Below are 12,228 nucleotides of genomic sequence, written 5' to 3' on the forward strand. Positions count from 1 at the left end.
CAAATTTCAATAAGTGAAGATAAGGAATCAGCTTAATTCCAACTTGTAAATTGCTACAAATTTCAACAAGTGAATTAAGGAATAATCTCGGCTTAACTTCAACTTGTAAATTGCTACAAATTTCAACAAGTGAAGATAAGGAATCAGCTTAATTCCAACTTGTAAATTGCTACAAATTTCAACAAGTGAATTAAGGAATAATCTCAGCTTAATTTTGCCTGAGCTTGACTTGGGTTCACATTAATTATGTCTTTAATACTCATTAATGCATAACTTTATCACTCATACATGTTGAAAGGATTCTGAAAAGACTTTATTGATGATATCGGCCAAACAATGATGTATATCTAATGATAGAAAAATTTCAAATTACAAGTATTCCAAGGTCTGGGCAATGCTTTGCCCTCATTGTCCTCAAGCCGATAAGCTCCATTGCCTAATACTGAAGTAATTCTGTAGGGTCCTTCCCAGTTTGGGCCAAGCTTGCCCTCCCTGGGATCCTTCTTGTTCCCGACGACTTTCCTTAGTACTAGGTCACCGACTTGAAAATCTCTTGGATTAACCTTCTTGTTGTAAGCTCTGGCAAGCTGTTACTGGTACACTGCAAGCTGAATTGCAGCTTTCTCTCTTCGTTCTTCCAACAAATCCAGGTTTCGGGCTAAGAGTATGTCATTGGTGCCATTCTCTACTCCCTGGGTTCTGATCCATGGGATGCCGATCTCCAATGGGATGACTGCTTCTGTGCCATAGGCCATGGCAAAGGGGGATTCTCCTGTTGATCTTCTCGGCGTAGTCCGATATGCCCAAAGTACGTTGGGCAACTCGTCCACCCACTTTCCTTTTGCTGCCTGCAGCCTCTTCTTTATTCCATCCAGGATTACTTTGTTGGATGCCTCTGCTTGCCCATTGCTTTGAGGAAAACTTGGTGTTGAGAAATAATTCTTGATCTTGAATTTTGCACAAAAGTTTTTGATAAGTTTGCTGTCGAACTGTGTTCCGTTGTCGGCAACTATTGCTCTTGGAATCCCAAATCTTGTGATAATGTTTCTCCATATAAAATTCTTGACGTCCACATCTCGGATTTTGGCAAGAGGTTCTGCCTCTATCCATTTTGTAAAGTAGTCTGTTGCTACCAGCAAGTATTTTCTCTGCCCAGTTGCCTGGGGAAGTTGTCCAACCAGATCCATGCCCCATTGGGCAAACGGCCAAGGGCTGGATACTGGGTTTAGGTCGGCAGCTGGCTGATGTATCAAAGGTGCAAATCTTTGACATTGTTCACACTTCTTTACATAGGCTTCGGCATCCTTTTGCATGTAGGGCCACCAATACCCCTGGGTAATGGCCCTGTGGGCTAACGATTTGCCCCCAGCATGGCTTCCACAAATTCCTTTATGAATCTCGTAAAGAAAATCTTCAACCTGCAAAGGGTGTACGCACCTTAAAAGTGGTCCAGTGAAGGACCTCCTGTAGAGATGGCCTTCTGCTGTTAGACTGAATCTGGCCGATTTCAGTCTAATTTTATGTGCTTCTTTATGGTCTTCTGGCAGCTTCCCCTCTTTTAGGAATGCAATGATTGCATCCATCCAGCTTGGTCCCAAGTCTACGCACATTGTTTCTTGTTTGGTGCTTTGTTTGTCTATGCTCGGGGCCGACATGTAATCGATCATAATTGTCCTTGTTTTTCCAGTTTGAATTGAACTGGCCAGGTTAGCCAACGCGTCGGCGTGGGTGTTGTCATCTCGGCTAACTTGGAGTAATCTGCAGTTCTGAAATAGGGCTGCCAGTCGGACAACTTCCTTTGCATATGCCGACATTCTTTCGTCTCTGGCTGTAAATTCTCCTGTTGACTGGTTAACAATGAGTTGTGAATCACAAAAAACAATTACCTCGTCTGCCTCTGCTGCTGCTGCTAGCTTTAGCCCTGCAATTAATGCTTCATATTCTGCTTCATTGTTGGAGGCTTTGAACCCCAGACGGATGGACTGTTCTACAATTTCTCCATCTGGAGATATCAGCAGTACTCCTGCTCCTGCTCCCTGGCGGTTTGAACTTCCATCGACGAATAGTCTGAATGAATCGCCGATGTAGATGCTGCATGGTCTGAGCTTTTCTTTCTCTTGCTTTTTTGTCTTTGACTGGGATTCTTTTTGTTTGTTGGGGCGATGCTCATCTCGGCTCGACGGAGCCCGAGGTGTGATGGCTTCAGGTGTGAGTTCTGCGACGAAGTCGGCCAAAACTTGGCCTTTTATTGCTGTTCTCGGCCTAAATTCTAGGTCAAACTGGCCCAGTGTTACTGCCCATTTTGCTATCCTTCCTGTTAAGTCTCCTTGATGTAACAAGGACTTTAGTGGGTGCTCTGTTAGGACCACAATCTTGTGTGCCTGAAAGTAATGGCTCAATTTCTTTGAAGCCATTACCAAGGCTAGCATTAATTTTTCCAGTGGTCGGTATCTTGTTTCTGCGTCAGCCAAAGTCTTACTTACATAATAGACAGCCTTCTGCTCCCCTTTTTCCTCTCGGATTAGCATTGCACTGACTGCGTGTTCAGAGACTGCTAAGTACAAAAACAATTCCTCCCCTGGAACTGGGTTAGAAAGGACCGGGGTTGTGGTCAAGTACTTTTTTAGGTCGGCTAAGGCAGCTTCACATTCTTCTGTCCATAGGAAGTAGGGGTGGGCAACGGTTTATCCGAACCGCTCAAACCGCCCAATCCGCCCAACCCGCATATAAGTGGGCGGTTTCGCAAACATAATGCGGGCGGATGCGGTTTGAAATATGACAAATTTGCGGGTTGCGGGCGGGTCGCGGTTTAAACCCGCAAACCGCAAAAACCGCCCGCACTTTAATTATTATTATTATTATTTTTTTATATACTAACTTTGTAACTTTTACAGGAGCACCATTATATTCTCTATGACACTAGGATCCTTATTTTTAAGTATTTCTCAACTTTTTTAATGCCGTAGAATTATCAAGTCCTAAACTTGGTTTCTTATATGATTTTCATTGGTGATTCATCCACTTTTTCCTAATAAAATTTTTCTTCTAATGGTCGATAGAACTTATAGTTTGATTATTGATTACTGAACTGACAATTCTAATTGAGTACAACCTTTAATGCATTGGTATACATTTTTTTCATAGCAAAAATGCTAGTGTAGGGTCTCTTTGTTTTGGGTACTTTAATTTAATGCATTGATATTCAATTTTTATTTGTAAACTCATCAAAAAATTGTTATCACAAATATATAAAAAGAATCTGATGCCTAAATTCGCTGGAAAAAAAAAACTCGAAAATTAATTTTTAAAGAAAAAAGTGTAAACCGCAAACCGCCCGCAACTGCCCGTACATTTGCAAACCCTATCCGCACAAACCGCAAACCGCACTGCGGGCGGTTGCGAGTTGACTTTTTCCCAAACCGCATAGATGCGGGCGGGTCAAAACCGAACCGCAAACCGCACAAAACCGATCCGCGAACACCCCTAATAGGAAGTCTGTGGCTTTTTTCACCAGGTTAAAGAAGGGTCTGCACTTGTCTGAGCTTCTGCTGATGAATCTGTTTAGGGCTGCGGCCCTTCCAGTAAGCACTTGAACTTGTTTTGCCGATGTCGGATTCTGTAGTTCCAGGATGGCCTTGATTTGGTCTGGGCTGGCCTCAATGCCCTTTCTTGTTACCAGATATCCTAGAAATTTACCTGACCCAACTCCAAAGGCACACTTCGAGGCGTTGAGTCGGAGCCGATATCTTTTGAGTATGTCAAAGACCTCTTTTAGGTCGGCAAGATGACCTTTTGATTCCTTGGTCTTTACGACCATGTCATCGATGTAAACTTCTACCGTTTTGCCAATCAGGTGTTTAAACATCTTTGTCACTAACCTCTGATAGGTTGCTTCTGCGTTTTTCAGCCCAAAAGGCATTACCTTGTAACAGTACAGGCCTTTCGGGGTGATGAACGCGGCCTTCTCCTCATCTGGAGGGTACATAGCAATCTGGTGGTACCCTCTGTATGCATCTAAAAAACTCATCCTTTCATGTCCCGAAGTGGCGTCTACCAGTTGGTCGATTTTGGGCAGAGGAAAGCTGTCTTTGGGGCAAGCTTTGTTGAGGCTGGTAAAGTCTACACAAACCCTCCACTTGCCATTCTTCTTTTTTACTACTACTGTGTTGGACAACCATGTTGGGTACTGAACTTCTCGGATGGCCCTGGCTTCAAGGAGTCTGTCTACCTCTTCCTCTACTGCTTCGACGTGCATCAACGTCGACCTTCTGGCTCGTTGAATCACAGGCTTTGCCGATCTATCGACATTCAGACTGTGGCAGGTGACCTCGGGGTCAATGCCAGGCATTTCATAAGGTGTCCAGGCGAACGCCTCTATGTTTGCCCTTAAAAAATCTTCCAGTTCTTTTTCCTCTTCTCTAGCTAAGCCTGAGCCGAGAAGAAAAAATCGTTCTTCGTCGCCCTCCTGGACGAGAATTTTCTTTAGCGCCTCTTCGCTTTTCTCGGCTGGTTCTTTCCTGACGTCTTCTAGGACTTCCATGTCCTCGTCTTCAACTTCTGCTTTCTTTGGCTCCCGTATACTACAGGTGGATTTTATTGCTGCCATGGAGCAAGTTTTGGCTTGTAGTTGATCCCCTCTAACTTCTTCAATCCCATGCTCTGTTGGGAACCGGAGTAGTTGATGCAACGTCGAGGGAACTGCCCCCATTGCATGCAACCACGGCCTTCCCAAGATGATGTTATATGGTGAGGGTGTGTCAATTACCAGGAATTCCGTCCTGATCTTCTTAGTGTCGGCTTGTACTTCTAAGTTTGTTGCACCCAGTGGCTATGTCGGTGTTCCATTAAAGCCGACCATCGGGCCGCTTGATTGTTCTAGGTCATCGGGGTGAAGGCCTAGCTCTTTGTAACATCTGACATACATGATGTCACAGGAGCTGCCTTGATCTATTAGGATGCGTTTTACTTGGCACTCCCCAACCTGGAGGGATACTACCAAGGCATCATTATGCGGATGTTGGACCAGTTCTAAGTCGGCTTCAGTAAAGGCTATTATTGGCCCTTGGCATTCTTCTGGCCGATGTCTCTTTTCCCCGACTTGGTAGATATGTTGTAAATGTCTTACCCTCTGGGTTTCTCCTCTGACTTCGTTTTCGTTGACCCTTGAGTGGATCACATTAACCACCCTCGGTTCTCCTGCTTGTGGTAGCTGTGCTGGGGGAGGGGGTGCTGCTGGTGCTTGAGGCAACCTTGCCTGCTCTTCCCTTGTTCTGGCCTCATCGACCAAGTCCCTCAGAAGGCCTTGTCTTACCAGGTCCTCCAAGTGTGCTTTTAAGGCTCTGCAACCTTGAGTTGGATGCCCTTCTTCATTGTGGTAGGCACAACGTCTACCAACGTTCCTTCCCATGAATTCCCCCGGTGCTCTTGCCGGGGCCCTGAAATAAGGTTGATTTCGAATCCGATCTAAGATTTTATGGATTGGGATCCGGAATACCGTGGTTACCGCCTGTTTATTTCTTAATTCTATTTCTTGTTTGGTCGGCCCATTGTTGACTCGGCCTCGCTTTGGCGAGCCGTTTCCCTTTTCTTGTTTCACCTCTTTGTTTCCCGATGTATCTTCTTCGGCCCTGGCGTATTTCTCAATTCTTGCCATGAGTTCTTCCATGCTTTTTGGAAATGTTTTTGCCAAAGACTTCCGTAGTGGGCAGTCATCTTTCAGGCCGTTCTTAAAAGACACGACTGCTACTTCCTGGTTGCATTCGGGTATTCGGTTGAACACCTCGTAGTACCTCTTCGCATAGGCCCTAAGGCCTTCTTCCTTGGTGATTCGTAGAGCCATCAAAGCATCAACCCTCAGGGGTTGCAGCTTGTTGGTCACGAACCTGGCCACAAACATCTCGGCCAAGCCTTCCCATGTCTTTATGCTTTCTTTTGGTAACTTATGGAACTAATCAGATGCAATTTCCCCAAAGGATGAGGGGAATACTTTGCAGAGCAACGGCTTGTTCCCGCTATATAATGCCATTGAATTTAGGTATAGCCCAACATGAAAGTTTGGATCTGACTTACCATTATAGATTTGAAACCTCGGCATACTGAATCTCTTAGGCGGTTCGAATTTGTCCAGTTCCACCGAGAAGGCTATCTTCGGTTTTACTGGGGAGTTTACCTCGGCTTCTGCATTCTGCTGCCTCCTTTTGAGGTAGTCCCTTAGGTCTTCTTTGCTCCTCCCTAGAGCTCGGCTGTCTTTGGATTTTAGTCTTTTTGGTACACTGCTTTCGGCCTCGTGGTGGGTCCGTTTGGGTCTTTCTTCACGGGTTGTGTCAAAATGGAGTACTTGCCCCTGAACATGTCGATGTTCTTTGGGGTATGGATTCTTCATGTGGTGTGTCCTTCGGGACTCTTCTTGCCTCGGCTTTTCCCGTCCGACTTCTCTGGAAGGCCGGTGAGAATGCCTTCCGCTCCTGGTATGCTGAGGGACCTCGGGGATTGTTTTTCTTCCACCCTTCTGAGTGTTGGTCGCTGGCATCGGCGTATCTTGCAGCGGGTATGGTGGCTGCATAACATTATTCTGCATCATGAAGTTGACGACTGACTGAAGGTCCGCCAACTTGTTTGCTAGTTCTTTCACTTCTTCATCCCTCCGTAGGCACCTGTCTCTCCATACCTGGAGGTTATCTTCATTGTAGTACTTTCCTCGGTTTGTTCTTTTTGACGTGTCGCCTTCTGGGATGACATCGTTCTCTCTGTGACCCTGGTCACGGGCTTCTGCATCGTGGTTGTCTCCTTCAATGTCAAGGTCAATTGGTCTGCCACTCCCAGTGGGGGCGTCATCCCCAATATTTTCCTGCTGTCCGTTACTGGCCATCTATTCTTCCTTCGTTCCCACAGACGGCGCCAAATTGTGTGGGTGAAAATCTGACCACATTGCCCGTTTAGTGATCAGCTGGAGAGCACAGGCAGAATAGATGGCTTTAGCAACCTGTAACAGAAAGAAAAAGCTCCGGCGGTGGTTCTTCCACCCGGGGGCACTCCGACGATCAAGTCAGTATATCTCTCAAAGATAATCAAGTGCTAAACTGAATACTCAAAACATAAATTACATACCTTAGACCCACGGGGGTGCCTCTCTTTTATAATATACTCAATCCAAGTCCCACTAGAAGTATGACTTCTATGAACTCCAATTTACTGCTTACTCTGGACTCTATAAGAGATAAAGATAAAACTCCCTAAGAGCTTTATCCTTATCTTGGTTAAGTCCCCTCTTTACCTTAGGACTCTTGTCCCTTATCTGCTTATCTCGGAGTTGCCGAGGTTATCCCCGAATATATCGGAATCCGAGATAAGCAGATAAGGGACAAGAGTCCTAAGGTAAAGAGGGGACTTAACCAAGATAAGGATAAAGCTCTTAGGGAGTTTTATCTTTATCTCTTATAGAGTCCAGAGTAAGCAGTAAATTGGAGTTCATAGAAGTCATACTTCTAGTGGGACTTGGATTGAGTATATTATAAAAGAGAGGCACCCCCGTGGATCTAAGGTATGTAATTTATGTTTTGAGTATTCAGTTTAGCACTTGATTATCTTTGAGATATACTGACTTGATCGTCGGAGTGCCCCCGGGTGGAAGAACCACCGCCGGAGCTTTTTCTTTCTGTTACAGGTTGCTAAAGCCATCTATTCTTCCTGTGCTCTCCAGCTGATCACTAAACGGGCAGTGTGGTCAGATTTTCACCCACACATATAGTAGTCATTGACGACTGTAAAAGTTGGGGATTGTGATAATGGGAGATGGTTGGTAACTATGAAAGAAGGTTGTGACAATGGGGTGGTTAGGGGTTAACAATCATGGTTAACAATTTTAAAAGTTGCAGAGAGCAAAGCCATAATGAGGGTTGTGGGTAGAGCTGTGCAAAATACCTCCAAATCCACTAAAACCGTTCTGATTCGCATCTATCCGTACCGCTCTAACCGTTAACCTCGGTTTAAACTTTAAAATTTATAATCCGTCAACCGAACCGTTCCGCTCCGCTATAATTAATACATATATATTTTTTAACTTTCAATAAAATATCAATGTAAAAATGAGTGTGAGAGAGATTTAAGATATGAAATTTATTACAAATTAGTGGTTATATATATGAAACATATTATGTAAAATTACTTTATGTTATATATCTAACAAATATTATACAAATTGGTGTTATGTAATATGCAAATATATGATAATTAATTAGAATAAACCACAATTTGTCAATCTACTAATCCGCCAACCCGCCATTCGATTTGTAAATTTACTATCAACTCGCCCAAACTGCACCGCGTACACCCCTAGTTGTGAGTTGTTGTAGCCAAGCTTGAAGATGTTGGTGAGGGTGGAAAGAGAATATGGTGCCCATGTGTGATGGTGCTAGATGGTGGTGGTGGTGGTGGTGGTATGCAATAGTTTTAAGGTCTCCTTTTGTTCTAAAATGTGAGAATATAGAGGGACACACAATAGTTAGACAAGGAAAATAGGAAGATGGATAATTTTAATATTTTACGTTTATGGAATTGCCAATGAAAATATATAAATGGATAAAAATAATTGTGTATTAGTTATATTTGTTTATATTATTATTACACTACAAGAATAACATTGCTATGTGTGAGAGGTAAAATCAAAAATCTATGCCACAACCCGTCGCCTAAAAGTTATCTCGCTAAGTGAGTTTGCTTTAAGGCTAAGAAGTTGGACAGACGATCTAGGGGATGGAGCAAGACAGATTGGTCGAGCTTAAATACTTTAAAAAATCGAGCAATACCATGTGTCAACTTGAATTTTGAAGCTAACTAGCTATTTGGATAGACAATTTAAACATTGGGAAACTAGGCCAACATCTAGGCCACTTATCGTGGACTTATTCACTCTTTGAAAATTGTGATCACAGAACATGATTTCATTCAAAATGGAACAGTAAAGAATTAGTGAATGTGATCTCTTGAGTACCCAATGACCATAAATTAGGCCCACATAAGCAAGTCATTCAAGCCTAAGAGGTACAAACAACATCAATGATTCTAGTTATACTCTTGGTGCACTTATTACGATTACTTAGGTATCGGATAATCTTGCAACTAACCATTCCAAACAGAGACTTACGACACTTGAACAACATTGTCAGATTATTCTAATTTCTCAAACAGAGAAATTAGGTTTGAGGTTTTTTTGGTTAAAATAATTATAAAAAAACATAATAGGTTTTTTAGGTCAATAAGACAAAACATCACATCAAATTCCATAATCATTACATTATTTCTCTCACAAAAGTCAAAAAAGTTAAAAAATCAATCATAAACGAGATTTTTTAACCCCAGATTAAAAAAACCAAAAAGCAAAAAAACCAATCAACCTCCCAAACAAACCCTTCGTTTTTCTCCACATCTCATGATAATCACATATTTATCAATTTTTTATTTATTTATTAGTACTTGTTTACCCACTTTTGTTAACATAGGTGGTGTTATGAACTACATTGACTAAAATAATTAATAATACAAAATCTCATGTCTTATTCATCAATTAATCAATCAATTTTTCTCTCACAATAATTTATTAAATTAAAAAAAAAAAATCACAGATCATCCATAAACACAAATCAGCATGCTTGGTTATCATTTTTCAAAAACATTTTTCAAAAAATTATACTTTCTTATTTTTCTTATTTTTTTGTTTTTACTGAATTTTTTAAAATATTTTGAGCAATTTTTTTAACTTTTAGACATACCTAACATATATATACCTAAAAGTAAAAAAAATTGAAAAAAACCTTTTTAAAAATTCACTAAATACCAAAAATATATATAAAAAAAATTTAGTACATTTTTTTTTAATATTTTTATGTATTTATTAATTTTTAAAAATATTTTTTCATAATTTTTTTACTTTTTAAATACATTTAAGTAAGGTGCATCTAAAAAAGTAAAAAAATGTTTAAAATTTTAAAAGTATTCACTAAAAACAAAAAAATACGAAAATAAAAAAACTCAATTTTTAAAAAAGTTAATTCAAAAAACTCAAACCAAACACATTAAATATTTTTTATTAACTAAAATAATCAAATAAATTTAAAAATTAATTGAAATAACCAACCTTCCAAAGGAGGGCATAGCCTTGGTAAAGTATGAGTAATGTAGTGTCTCAACCCAAAAGTTAATAATGGCTTCGTTTGGGAAGTTGCTATTTTAGTTTTTGATTATTTTAGTAGGTTAAAAATTTTTGTGTTTGGGAAGATGATTGGATTTTTTTATGGTTGGATGTGATGTTTGTGAGACAAAAAATGAAATGATTATAGGTTTGATGTGATATTTTGTCTTATTAACTATTTTAGCCTATTTTGTCTTTTTGTGAATTTTAGCTTAAATTAAGTTATTTTTTTGGGAAAATTGGTCTAGGGTCCCTCTCCCACTTTTCATAATGGAAGAGATCCACAAAATTATTTTTTGATGTCTAAGGTCCCTCTCATTTATCACAGAGAAATTCTGCCCCTTCCTTTTGTCTACTCTCACGCACACACACAGACATGTACATATATACATACATACAGAGATAGAGCAGAACCAGGTGTAGCCGACGGTGAAGAGGACGTAGCGAGGCACATATGGTCCAGCGAAGTACCACAGCGTCAATACCACCATGTCCAATGTTAGAGGTAGCGAGATCAGATGGAACACCCACATCTCTCTCTCTCTCTCTCTCTACTCCCTTCTGTCCCTCCTTTTCTCTCTCTCTTTCTCTAGAAATCAAGTTTCTGTCTCGATTTCAGGTGGGTGGTTTTGTTGGGCAAGAAGAAGATTGGAAAGGGAATCAATGTGAAAGGGTTACCAGATCTCGTCAAACGGAGCTCCGATTGATGCTTTGAATCTGAAAATTTGAAACATCAGTACAGCCACTTACAACCAAAATACAATACTGAATCTAAAAATTTTCAATAATTTTTCCACGGTTTCTCGGAGACCAAACACATGCACAAGTGAAGGAGGTTAAAATAGGTTTTTTTTCTTTTTCTGTTTTTAAAAATTCTCCACCTTCTTAGTAGTAGAATTTCTCAAATTTCTCTGGATTCAACCCAGAGAAAATTCAAATTTCTCTGGGTTCAAGCTTCCAAGAGTATTTGGCAATAGAACTGAATTTTCTCTGGGTTGAGAATTTTCTCTGGATTCAACCCAGAGAAAATTCAAATTTCTCTGGGTTCAAGCTTCCAAGAGTATTTGGCAATGGAACTGAATTTTCTCTGGGTTGAGAATTTTCTCTGGATTCAACCCAGAGAAAATTCAAATTTCTCTGGGTTCAAGCTTCCAAGAGTATTTGGCAATGGAACTGAATTTTCTCTGGGTTGAAAATTTTCTCTGGATTGAGAATTTCTCTGGTAATTTAGCTCACAAAACGTCTATTTCGATTATTTTTTTTCATTTGAACTGAATTTTAGGTCAAATATTCAAAGAAACTAAATGCAAATTCAAAGAAACTAAATGCAAATTCAATGTACACTCCCAACTCAGGCACAAAATAATTAACAAGTCAACTTGGTTGTTAACCACAACTTTACATTTTATTTTGGGCAGAGTACAAGAACAAGCAAAAGCATCAAACTGATAGTTTACAGAGAAACAAACTAAAGAAGAAGAAAGCTTGAGCAAGAAGTGTTGATCATGGCAGAAGGTGAAGACGAAGCTCCAGATATCAAGTCAACTCTTATGCTGATTGTTCTCATACTCATCATGGTGATTATGTGCATGCCACCTTCAAGGCAACGAGCTGTGTCCGTATACCGTTGCTGTTGAGAGATTTATCTCTGCAACTCATGTTTTTCATTTTCTCGTTCTTTAGTTTCTAGAATTGTACACCTCATTTTAGCTAGAATGAGAGGTAAATTTTAGACAGAATTGAATTTTTCTGAATTGAATTTTCTCTGGTTTGGACCAGAGAATTTCTCTGGATTGAATTTTCTCTGGTTGAATTTTCTCTGGATCGAATTTTCTCTGGGACTGAAATTTCTCTGGATTGATGTTGAGGGACCTTAGACATCATGAAAATAGTTGATGTCCTTTATACTATAAAATCATAATATCAGGGACCTTAAAAAAAATACCCCTATTTTTTTTCTTCCCAAACAAATGTAGGGTTATTTTGAGAAAGTGATTAAAAATTAATTTTTTTTTAAAAAAATATGTATAAAAAAAGAGGTA

The 12,228-nt window shown here is 40.3% G+C and overlaps 1 long non-coding RNA gene across 1 annotated transcript; it reads left to right on the plus strand.

The window, feature by feature from the left end:
* Nucleotides 1–10,428: 10,428 nt before the first annotated feature.
* LOC145819493 (uncharacterized) lies at nt 10,429–12,024 on the plus strand. Its single transcript, XR_014360243.1, has 2 exons — nt 10,429–10,691; nt 10,806–12,024. It is a non-coding gene; the product is annotated as an uncharacterized LOC145819493 (long non-coding RNA).
* The last annotated feature ends 204 nt before the right edge of the window (nt 12,025–12,228 follow it).

This window comes from Camellia sinensis, chromosome 2, assembly GCF_055761805.1.
Source record: "Camellia sinensis isolate YWXY chromosome 2, ASM5576180v1, whole genome shotgun sequence".
NCBI lineage: Eukaryota > Viridiplantae > Streptophyta > Magnoliopsida > Ericales > Theaceae > Camellia > Camellia sinensis.